Source organism: Triticum aestivum, chromosome 2A (assembly GCF_018294505.1).
Source record: "Triticum aestivum cultivar Chinese Spring chromosome 2A, IWGSC CS RefSeq v2.1, whole genome shotgun sequence".
NCBI classification, from domain to species: Eukaryota; Viridiplantae; Streptophyta; class Magnoliopsida; order Poales; family Poaceae; genus Triticum; species Triticum aestivum.
In genome coordinates, this window is record NC_057797.1 from 360,243,209 (window position 1) to 360,255,186 (window position 11,978).

Sequence of the window (11,978 nt, forward strand, 5' to 3'; positions counted from 1 at the left end):
ATATTAAGTCTTGAGCTTTTATCAATTCATGTCTTTAGTATTTTGAGGGGTCCACAATCAATAATCCTTGCCATGCCAATCATTGAACATCCTAAAATCTTTAACTTGAATGGATATTAACTCAATAAGATATGTGTTATTATGAATTACCAAAAACACTCAAGAATTAGTTGCAATTTCAGCAGGCAACCAAACACGTTCCCTCCATCCCAAAAATAAATGTCTCAATTTAATATAACTTTAAAAGAAATATATTTTTTTTTCATTTTAAACACGTCTTAAATTATTACTCCCTCCGTTCCCTTGATCCCAAAGTGTCTCAGACTTCAATACGACTTTAGAGGGAGTATTATTATTGTTCATTGTGTTTTTTACCAGCATGCTCTTTTTGGTGATTTTATCCATTCAGTATTTTTATATTCTTTTTATCGGGATATGTGTAAATATAGTCTGCCTTTTCTTTTGGCCAGGCCTGTCAAAAAACAACACAAAGCAAAGCCGTCAGCTAGAAGAAATTCAATAGAAATGAAAATGCCCAAATACAAAGTAAAAAAAACTAAAAAGCCCAGCCCAACAAATGCTGCATCGATCCAGACAGAAACAGCACATCTACAAGAAACAAAAACAGTTGCTAAAAAAACAAGAAACAAAAACAAAAATACAAGAACAGAACAAGCTAAAAAAGGTGTGCTGCATAGGAAAAAGGGACCACACAAAGGGAGATGATATCACTTAGATGTGACATAACAAAGTCTCATCTCAATGAGCCTTAGACGGATCTTTTTGCAGAACTTGGTTTTTTATATCTAGAGATTCAATTAGACAATCCAAACAAGATGATACGACATATCCAAGATTCAGTTAGAAATTGAATTTAACAAGAACTAGTTCTTTGTAATCTTATTATCCAAATAAACCCCAAGAGAACACCCCTGTTTCAAAATTAGGTAATACGACATATCCAGCACGGAGTAGGGATATCAAAAGCACAGCAGATGCAAATGTCGAATTAATGCCTTCCAACTTTTCTCAACATGGTACCTGACGACTAAAAGCAGAAAACTAATAATGCAACAATCTATGTATATACTCCCTCCGTTCATAAATAAGTGAAGTGGTTTTAGTTTAAATTTGGACTAAAACCACGTCACTTATATATGGACGGAGGGAGTATAAAATATACGGAGTACATCAGAGCCTCATTTTTGCTTCACTGCTGCTGCATGATACTGCTCCAGTTCAGCATCAAGATCCGCAGCAGAGGCCGGAACTCGGCTGCGATCATGCCCTCTGGCTCTGCCCTGTCCCCGCCCACCACCGTCCTGGACAGTGTTTCCAGGACGAACGTTGCCTTGAAACATTCCTCTTTTGCCAGCACCGCCCTGACCACTGCCTCCAGAACGACCATTACCATGAAATGGCCCTCTCTGGTCACCTCTCTGAAGCAAACTGCAAAAGGAGTACCAAACTAATGAATGTGTGGTGTAAAAAGGCCTGCCAAAAATAAAGCTGGTTTTACATTCACTGCTCAAAAGGCCTGCCAAAAATAAAGCTGGTTTTACATTCACTGCTCAAAAGGCCTGCAGAGCCAAATCTATGCCAGTTGACATGCAGGCTACAGAATGTGGTTGACATCTGGTGTCCCACAAACAATAGAATGCATTTTGTAATATGATAGGCTGTGCATGTTAATACTCTAGAAAATGTACAAGTGGGTCAGTATCTACAGGCATGTGGCTGGAATCAGTTTTGCAAATCCAAATGAGGAGCCACAACCCTTAAGTCCATAATCAGAATTCTTCAGGTGCAGAAAACTCACGTTCAAACTTCATTTATGTGCGGTGAAACAGCCTCTGGACTACCGAGTAGATGCAACTGTCCAAGGTCAAAATCATAAAAAACCTCTGTCCCAACATATAGGTTAACTTTCTTACAAATAGTCATTTCATGATGCCAGTCCATGAGGGAATCAAGAGCACACTCGTTATTGCACTCAAAACCCATCGCCTCTGTGGCCTGCATGGGCGTGGCCCCAGCAGCGCCAGGCTCCACGCAAAGAACAAGGAACCTGATGGACCTGATGCAAAGCATCTTATGGACATCACCATGAACCCATCAAACGCCACAAGCTTCAAGTGGACCATTGACAAGGGCACGTGCAGCACCCGAGGTGACATCCTTCCTATACGAGCTCCCTATACTTGCATGTGAGACATGACTACTACCTCAAGGAGGAACGCTATGTGTAGTTAGGTGCGATGAAATCGAGCATGGAAAGGCAAGGAATGAAGGACAGGCTACGAAGAAGACGGGACTTGAAGAGCAAAGAGTACCTACCTAGGGGGCCAACCAGCCAACAACAGAAAAGTCGGACTATCTGACTTGGGGTCCAACCCAATGTCCGACTTAACCGAGCTCTCTGAATGAAGTCAGATAGTCCGACATAATTTATCTGACATAACATCCGACATGTCAAATAATCTGACCTTATGTCCGACTTACCAAGCCTCGCTGGATCATGTCGGACAAAGGCCGGATTGTCTGACATGTTCAGATTATATTTGATTATGTCGGACCATCCGACATGCCTGCGCTCAGTGTAAGGGGGCACGTACCCGTGTACCTTTCCCTCTTTGTATAGACTATATAAACCGTACTCCTCCATTCTAGGGTTAGCAAAGCATAAACTAAAAACTTGAGAGAGACTTGCTCAATCCATCTCCTCTTAGAGGTTCAAGTCCTCCTCACTGGGGAAGAATCCCTTGGATTCCAAGGCCTCCATCTCTCATAGAGATTTGGGGGGAAATATCTCTCAAGCCCTCCATGCCTCCTAGAGATTGGGGAAGAACTACCCTTGTTTCCTCTACTTTCCAATGTTTTTTGTGGATCTAAGATGTGCCTCTTGTATTGACCTAGGATTTTAGGCTAATTGGAGTGGATCTTGTCCTATTGAGTGTTTTCCTCTTGTTTTTCCCATGATTTGCACTTGTACCCTCTCAATCCACCTTCAATTCGTGAAGACCGAGCCACACTTGCCCCATATCGTTTGGTATCATGAGCAATGTTGCCACGAATTGGAACCCCACCCCCTCGTATTTATAGCCTAATTTGTTTTATTCTTCCCAATTACAAAAATCCCCATAAAAATATCCTCACCCGATTTCGAGCAATTTGTTGTTTCTAGTGATGTTTTGGTTGGATTTGATCCATGGATCCGGTGTTGTGCGAGTCAATCTACCTCTGATTTGTTTTTCTCTAGCCAATTTTCCCCCAAAATTTTCCTTTTCTCCCTCCAATTTCGAGTTCTTCCTCGATTTGACCAGTAGCTGCCGAGACAAAGTCAGATTATCCGACTTGTCGAACATTCCGACTTCGTGTCCGACTTCACCCAGGAGCGCACGGTGACGGCTACAACGAGTGGAAGGCATCTTCGACGGCTTCGGACCAAGGGCTTCTTCGACAAGCACAAGTAACCCTACACCGCCCCATCTACCACTAAGCTCGCCTATGACGACGATCCATCCATCCTTTTGACACCTTTAAAGGAAGCAAGGTCGGTCTCCTCCAATTTTATAACAGTAGAGGTGTCGACGAGGTATATCATTTCGTCACACAACTTTGCCACCTTGTGAGCCATTCCATCTTTTGCAATTACCTTGAACCTACCGAGACTAGCTTATGGAGTATTGTCGGGTATCAATCACTTGCCTTACACGACTTTTTTATTTCATTGATCAGAGGTGTGCTTTCTATCCTCACATTATCTTCATGGCAATATTCTTGTAGTGTTGATCTTGGCTCAAAGAGGAAAGGCAAAAGGAAGAAAAGTATCACAAAAAAGAGAAAGAAGAAGCTTGTTAGCAAAAGGTACAAAGAGCAATAGAAATACAAGTGCCAAGGATACTCGTAGGAAAACATGAAGTTCTGGCAGTAGTAGAGTAGTAGTCAAGTGGTCGAATCCTTGCCCTCTATGTGCAATCAAGCTAGCGTCTCTATCCTCATTTGTGATATCCAACTCAGCCTGGACGTGGCGAGCGAGCTTTCGGCCCGGCTCGCGGCCCGCTAAGGACCGGACCGTTCGGTCCTGGCCCGCTGATAAAAATGGCCGGTCCGGTCTGCAGAAACAGGCCCGAAAACAAGTCGGTCCGGTCCTGTTTTTATCCGAGCTGGCTCGGTCGGACCGCGACATTTGGCCCAGGCGCATAGCCCAGCAGTCCAGTGCAGGGATAGCGAGTCGATAAGATGCTAGGGCAGAGGCCCTCGCTCCCCCAATTCGCCGATCCCCTTTCCTCCTGGCTGGGAGCGCCGCCTCCGCCGGCCGCCGTTGCCAACGTCGACCACCACCTTGTCTGCACCTGCACGCGGTGAAAGGAGGAGTGGAGGAGCCAAGGAGGGAGCTTCGTGTCTGCACGGCTGCACCTGCTCGCCGTCGTCGACCGTCGCCGTCTCTACCTGCCCGTCTTCGACCACCTCCTCGCCGGTTAGCCGCCGTCGAGCACGAAGCTGGAGGACGCGGGGACGGAGCTGGAGGACGCGGGCGATGGAGCTGCTGCACGTGCACCTGAAGTCCCGCATGTCGTGGCTGTCAATTTGTAATTGTTTCTTCTCTCTGAAATTTCTTCGGTTGGTAATTGTTCACTCCCTCTGAACTTTCTTCAGTTTCAGTTGGTATTTGTTCACTCCCTCTGAACTTTCTTCAGTTAGACACCGTCCTGTGCTGTTTTTCTTGCAACCTTGCTTATTTTTCTTCCATTTGAACCTCTTTTGCAACCTAATAATCTATATGTTCGAATTTGCTGTCAAATGAGTACTAAAAAGGCTCCCAGTACACTCCCACGCACAAACTGTACACGGTCCAGTCGGTCCCCTCGGTCCGCACCGAGCTGAGGTGCAGCCGGTCCGGTCCTATGAAACAGGACCGCATGTAAGCTCGGTCCGGTCCGGTCCGGGCCAGTTTCGGCCGGTCCAAAGGGAGGCTCGGTCAGGGACCGGACCGGCCCGGACCGTGTCCACCCTGATATCCAACCATACAACAAGATAGCGGATTTCCAACCAAGATGACATGTCATCCTACAAGAGGCAAGATAGCTATTTCATGTCATCCTACTCCATTGATGTCATCAAGTACTCCATTGATGCCATCTTGAACTTGACGTTTCACCTTGCTATCTTGATGTCATCCTAAAAGAGGCACTATGATCCTCAATGCCGATGAAGAGTACGAATCTTATAGTGAAGGAGAACTGGAACCATTGGATCATGTTGCTCAACACCAACAAGTCAATGAAGCTAAAGATGATCAAGTCTTTTATGACAACGACTCAAGTCCCACAAGAGTCGTCTCCAAGATCTCGAAACTTCAACAACAAATGACGATGATCAAAGATGCCATATCTTCCACATCAAAGAAGGAATCCAAGGAAGATCCATCAAGGACATCATTGATGGTGGTAGTTGGCACAATTTGGCAAGTGAATAACTATGCTCCAAGTTGCATCTTAAAAAGAAGCGCCATCCTCATCCATACAAGGTCCAATAGCTTAGTGACTCCGACACTATCAAAGCGAAACACACGGTTGAAATCTCCCTCAAGGTTGGAGCATTTCAACGTGCAGTCCAGCGTAATTCAAGAAGGCCAATTTATGTTGAAGCTCCTGAAGGTGAAGAATATGATGATGCCCTTGAAGAGCCTGATCTCTATGCATATCGGAGAGTACCCAACCCTACATATACAAGGTAAAAGCTGAAATCCCAACTTCTAATGGAATTGTTGATATTGAAGGGTGCCTTGACTGGTTATATGAAGTGGAGACTTTCTTTGAGGTCATAGAGGTTCCGGAAGATCGTAGAGTTCCTTTGGTCGCTTACAAGCTGAAAGGAGGAGCCGGTGCATGGTGGTATCGCGTTCAAGAAGAACGCAGGCTGAGAGGAGAACCTCGTGTGAGAACTTGGCGACAATTGAAAAGTCTTTTGAAAGGGAGATTTTTACCTGCTGATTATGACCAGATCCTATTTATCCAATTCCAAAATTGTGCTCAAGGAAATAAGACTGTTTCAGATTACACGGAAGAGTTTCTAAGGCTACAAGTGAGGTGCAACCTTGCTGAAGATCAACAAGTTGCAAGGTACATCAATGGTCTCGATGATGCTATTCAAGATCGATTGATGATGCAACAAATCTGGTCCATTAATCAAGCACAAGCCCTAGCCTTGAAGGCCGAGAGGTTTGTGAGGATGAGAAAGACAACTATGGCTCCATATCCTCATACCGAAGGCTCGTCTAGGGATCACACTAATGGAGTGGAAGAAAAGACCACTCCACCAAAGGCAAAACGACCCATCTCGAAGCAAACTAGAGGCAAGGGTAAGGCAAATGAAGGCACGAAGTGCTATAAATGTGGTAAAGAGGGACACATATCCAGCGGTTGCCCACTAAGAAAATTTGTTAACACAACTATCCATGATGGTGAAGACGAAGAGGAAGAATACGAATCTGAAGATGTAGAGGGAGAAGAGGTTTGTCAAGAAGGTGTGGAGGTGGTATGTGTGATTCAGCGTCTCCTATGTTCCACACCACAGCCTGACGACACACAACGGAAGAAAATATTTGAGAGCAAATGCACGATGAATGGCAAGATATGCAAATTAGTGATTGATAGTTGCAGTTGCGATAATCTTATCTCCCAGAAGTTGGTGAACCATTTAAAGCTTGAAACCCATGATCATCCAAATCCCTACACTATTGGATGGATCAAGAAAGGAGTGAATATGAGAATCACCAAACAATGCAACCTGCCACTTTCTTTGGGAAAGCATTATCGCCCAAACGTGTTGTGTGACGTAGTTGATATGGATGCCAGCCATGTTCTTCTTGGGAGACCTTGGCAATTTGATGTGGATACTACACACAAGGGCAAGGAAAATTCTTACTCTTTTCATTTGGAACAGGAGAAAGATCATTATTCTACCAAACAAAACTGAAGGTAATACCTCTAAGGAGGAGAGAATAACTATGTTAACTATCTCCCACACCTCTCATGAGTTTATGGAAGACTTGAAGGAGACAGATTTGTGTGTTGCACATACCAGGAGAGCCACAAGGTCTGCCACCGATGAGAGGAATTCAACGTAGAATTGGCTTAATTCCGGGAGCAAGTCTTCCTAATCTTCCACACTATCGAATGAGCCCAAAAGAGCATGATATATTGAAGGAGAAAGTGGAGGAATTGCTGCGGAAGGGGCACATTCGAGAAAGTATTAGCCCATGTGTTGTACCAGGCCTGCTCACGCCAAAGAAAGATGGATCTTGGTGCATGTGTACCGATAGTAGAGCCATTAACAAGATCACTGTAAGGTATAGATTCCCTATTCACCGTATGGATGATATGTTGGGTAAGCTTAGTGGAGCAAGAGTGTTCACAAAGCTAGATTTAAGAAGCGGATATCATCAAATCCGTATCAGACTCGGGGATGAATGGAAAACAGCCTTCAAGACAAAGGATGGGTTGTTTGAATGGCTGGTCATGCCATTTGGACTCTCAAGTGCACCAAGTACCTTTATGCACTTGATGAATCAAGTCTTTTGACCCTTCTTATCCCACTTTGTTGTGGTCCATTTCGATGACATCTTGATCTAGCAAGGATGAGGATGAACACTTTGATCACATCCGGAAGGTGCTAGAAGTACTAAGGGAAAATGAGCTCTACGTCAACTTGAAGAAATGTGTTTTCCTGCAAACACAACATCTTTTCATAGGATTCGTCATAACATGTGACGGTATTCATGTTGATGGTTCCAAGGTTGAAGCAATCCGAGAATGGCCAACTCCAAAGACCATTTCTGAGGTAAGAAGTTTTCATGGCCTTGCAACTTTCTATAGACGATTTGTGAAGAATTTCAGCACTATCATGGCACCAATTACCGAGTGCCTGAAGAAAGGAAAGTTCCAATGGCAGAAGCGGCTGAAGCTAGTTTCAATGAGATCAAGCAAAAACTCTAACAAGCTCCCGTCTTGGTGCTACCTGATTTCAAGAAGACTTTTGAGTTGGAGTGTGATGCAAGTGGAGTAGGCATTGGAGCTGTTCTATCTCACGAAAGGAAGCCCGTTGCTTTCTTTAGTGAGAAGTTAAGCGAAGCTAGACAGAAACAGAGTACCTATCAACAAGAATTGTATGCCGTTTTTAGAGCTTTGAAAACTTGGGAAGTCTACTTGCTGCCTAAAGAGCTCATTGTTTATAGTGACCATCAATCCTTGAAGCATTCTAGAAATCAAAAACATTTTGACCGCATACTAGCAAGATGGGCAGCATACCTGGAGAGGTTTAACTATCTCATTGTTCATAAATCTAGGACAACTAACCGAGTGGCCGATGCTTTGAGTCATCGTGCAAGCCTCTTGACTTCTTTTGAGGCTGAACTTCCAGGCATGGATCAAATAAAGGAGTTGTATGAGGATATGATGACTTTGGCCATGTTTGGGTGAAGCACGTCAAGGCCAGCCATTAGGTGATGACTATTTGGTGCAAGATGGCTATGTCTTCAAAAATGATCGTTTGTGCATCCCAAGGAGTTCTCTGCGTGACAAACTAAATAGAGAACTCCATTCAAATGATCTTGGCCATGTTGGACGGGACAAGACTACCGCTAACCTGGAAGCTCGCTACTTTTGGCCACAACTAAAGAGAGATGTTGGAAAGTTTGTTCAGTGATGCCCTATATGTCAAACCTGCAAAGGCCAAGTCCAGAACACAGGGTTATGCATGCCTTTGCCTGTTCCTGTCGCTCCATGGGAGGACATCTCTATGGACTTCGTCTTAGGCTTGCCAAGAACACGGCGAGGGAGTGATGTTGTGTTTGTGGTCATGGACTAGTCGTGGACAGATTCTCTAAGATAGCTCATTTCATCCCATGTCGCAAGACAACAGATGCTCATCATGTGGCAAATCTGTTCTTTCGAGAAGTGGTCAGACTTCATGGAGTACCAAGGTCCATCGTCTCAGACCGTGATAGCAAGTTTCTTGTTGCATTTTGGCTCACTTTGTGGAAGCAATTCAACACTGAATTGAAATTTTCTAGCACTGCTCATCCACAAATAGATGGACAAACGAAAGTGGTGAACAAGTTTTTGGGTAATCTGATCTGTTGCATTTGTGGAGAAAGAAAGGGACAGTGGGATTTGGCTTTATCTCTTGCAGAGTTCTCCTACAATAACTCCAAGCATAGATCCAAAGGAAGGAGCCCTTTTTCCATTGTCTACACTAAAGTTCCAACACATGTGGTGGACCTGGTGAAGCTACCATCAAGGGGAAACTCAAAATCAGCATTGTCCTTTGCTGATAATTACACTAAGTTATTTGAAAAGATTCATGGTGTTCTGGAAGCACAAAATCAGAAATATAAACAACTTGCTGACTGCAAAAGGATGCCAAAATCATTCCAAGTTGGTGATAAGGTGATGGTATACCTCCGAAAAAAGAGGCTACCTTTAGGTGTTAAAGAGAAACTTAGGCAGCGAAGGTATGGACCCTTAATGGACCCTTCTCTATCGTGAGGAATGTAAATGATAACGCTTAGGGTTTAGGGTTTAGGGTTTAGGTGTTAAAGAGAAACTTATCCAACACTTTCAATGTTTCGGACTTGACTCTCTACCATCCAGAAGAAGCGCTCTATGAATATAACTCGAGGGCAAGTTCCAAACAACTAGGGGAGAATGATGAGGAACACTAGATGAGGAAAAAGAAAAAACAAATCGTATGTCAGATTTGTTTGGCTACTTCTTCTAGATGCTTCCACTCTAGTGTAGTATTTCTTTTCTTTTCTACCCTACCTAATATTTTCTAGAGTCCTCTAGTTGTGAGTAGCTATGAGTAGAAATGGTGAATCTTAAATAATGTTTTTCTAGAGTGTCTAGCTATAAGTAGAAGTATCTAAAGGCTTCCCAAAGCCCTATAAATAGAGGTCCTCACCTCTACTTTGTAACCAAACTATATACCCCACTACCTATAATACAACTTGGTGTTTTTATCTAAGATCTTGGAGTAGATCTTGTGCTCTAGGAGTTCTGGATTGAACTCCAGCTGCCATATTGGCCTACATTCGCCTCTAGAGTGATATCTAGTGCAGCACGTTGAAGTAGTTCCTTCAACTCTTGTGCTGTACACTTTGTAGCAGTAAGGTGGAGTTGCTCCTCCACAACCGTGTGTTGCTTCACAAACAAAAGCCCTATGTTACAGATTGCAATCATCACCACGTTATTAGATAATTTAGACTGAACAACCTAGCTCTGTGAATGCTATCATGCAGCAGCGGTAGGGGCACCTACTCACTGTGGCTACACGATCACGGAGAATAATGATCAGAAGTGTTACCAACGAAACAATTTAAAACATTGACAAACATAAACAAGTGTACTGGAATCTAAATTTCTACGTTTCCAAACTCTGCTACTCTTCCATTTGGCCAGATGTTAGGTTCAGGACATGACAGGACCGAACTAAGAACTGTCACAAAATTCAGAGAACGCAACTGAAATCGACACAATTTTGGGGAATTTTAAGGAATCGATTGCTGGTGGATCTGAGCCACAAAACTAGGGTTCGCCAGCCGGAACACGGCGGCTTTAGGGCCAAGCCCAGACACATCCAGAATGCCCTCTCCACAAGCCGGAGGAGGGTTTAAAAAGGGGTTCGAGCAGGTGAAAAGCAAGAAAGTGACAGGTTCAGCAATTACAGAGCATGCAGTAAAGTTTAAAGGAAGAAAACTACTGCAGCCGTTCATCTGGAGATCAACGGTTGCGAGCGGTGACTTGAGAGCGAAACGGCACGCTCGCTGGAGCCGTAGGATCTTCGATCGACGGTTGTAATGCGCGCTGGCAAATGAAACGGCACTGTGCTGTTTCTAACTGTTGTCTGAAGAATTCCTGTCCTGACAGGACACAACTTAACCAATTTGATGCATTAAAAATGACAGATTGCTTCAAAGGATTAGAAAAACATCAACAGGTGTAGTGTAAGAGAATGTCCTTATATGAGCGAAAAGGATATCCCATTCTTTGACAGTGATTAAACCATACATAAGAAATCTAATTAAAAAGACTAACCTGTTTGGAGTTGCATTGTAGTTAGAAGAAGTGCCGTTGTACATCAAAGGTTCTGTTGGGTGTGGCTCGGTCTTATTTCCAATGAGCTCTATCTTCATTGGCTTCCCATCAAGCAGAACACCATTATATCTCTCAATAGCATCCAAAGCATCTACTTTTCTTGCAAAGACAACTTCCGCGCTTCCCTAACAGGAAAAGAGTCAAGAAAGATCTGTGGTGTAGAAACTACAGATGATATATGATACTTGGAGAAGACATTGCTCAACAATCTACCTGAGACTTCCCATCCTTATCGTAGTTAACAGAATAACGTCTGAGCTCACCAATCTCTGAAAAGAGTTCCTGACAAGATAAAGAAAAAACAAAGCCCATCGGCTACAATCACATAACAATTAAGTTATGTGCTTAAAACAAATGTAGAGTTACGTGTTGTCTGCTTTGGTCACAAATTCATAATACTTCTTTACTTCTCATGATGAGTAATTTCACTCTGGGCCATGTATTATGGGACTTGGGTTACTTTGAAGGACAAAATAAATAATAAATAAATTGGAAGTACGATATTTGTATAAATATATCACAAATTCACAATGGCCATGTTTAGAATGGACATTACCGCACTGACTCGCAACTAATCAGGCCTATGTGGTCACACCGAACATGGTTCAATGCTACATAATGGTACAAGTATGCATGGTTCAAAGTGCAACGATTTCATTAAGTGGTTCAGAGTGACTCAACTTTTATAACATCCATGTTGCAGTTGGGCCCGTAGTTTTTATCACAATATAAACATGGAACTAAGCTCCCCCCCCCCCTCCCCCCCTCCCCCGCGTCGCCCTCCCCACGGGCGACTCGGGAGGCGACGCAGCCTCGAGC

General features: G+C 43.7%; 1 pseudogene across 1 annotated transcript in view; it reads right to left on the reverse strand.

Annotated features, from left to right (window-relative positions):
• Nucleotides 1-847: 847 nt before the first annotated feature.
• Nucleotides 848-11,978, reverse strand: part of LOC123188670 (THO complex subunit 4B-like) — an 18,479-nt pseudogene continuing 7,348 nt past the window's right edge. Inside the window, exons 3-5 of the transcript XR_006495049.1 lie at nt 11,373-11,441; nt 11,100-11,284; nt 848-1,449 (exon numbers count right to left, since the gene is read on the reverse strand). The product of XR_006495049.1 is annotated as a THO complex subunit 4B-like (transcript). The remainder of the gene's footprint in view (nt 1,450-11,099; nt 11,285-11,372; nt 11,442-11,978) is intronic.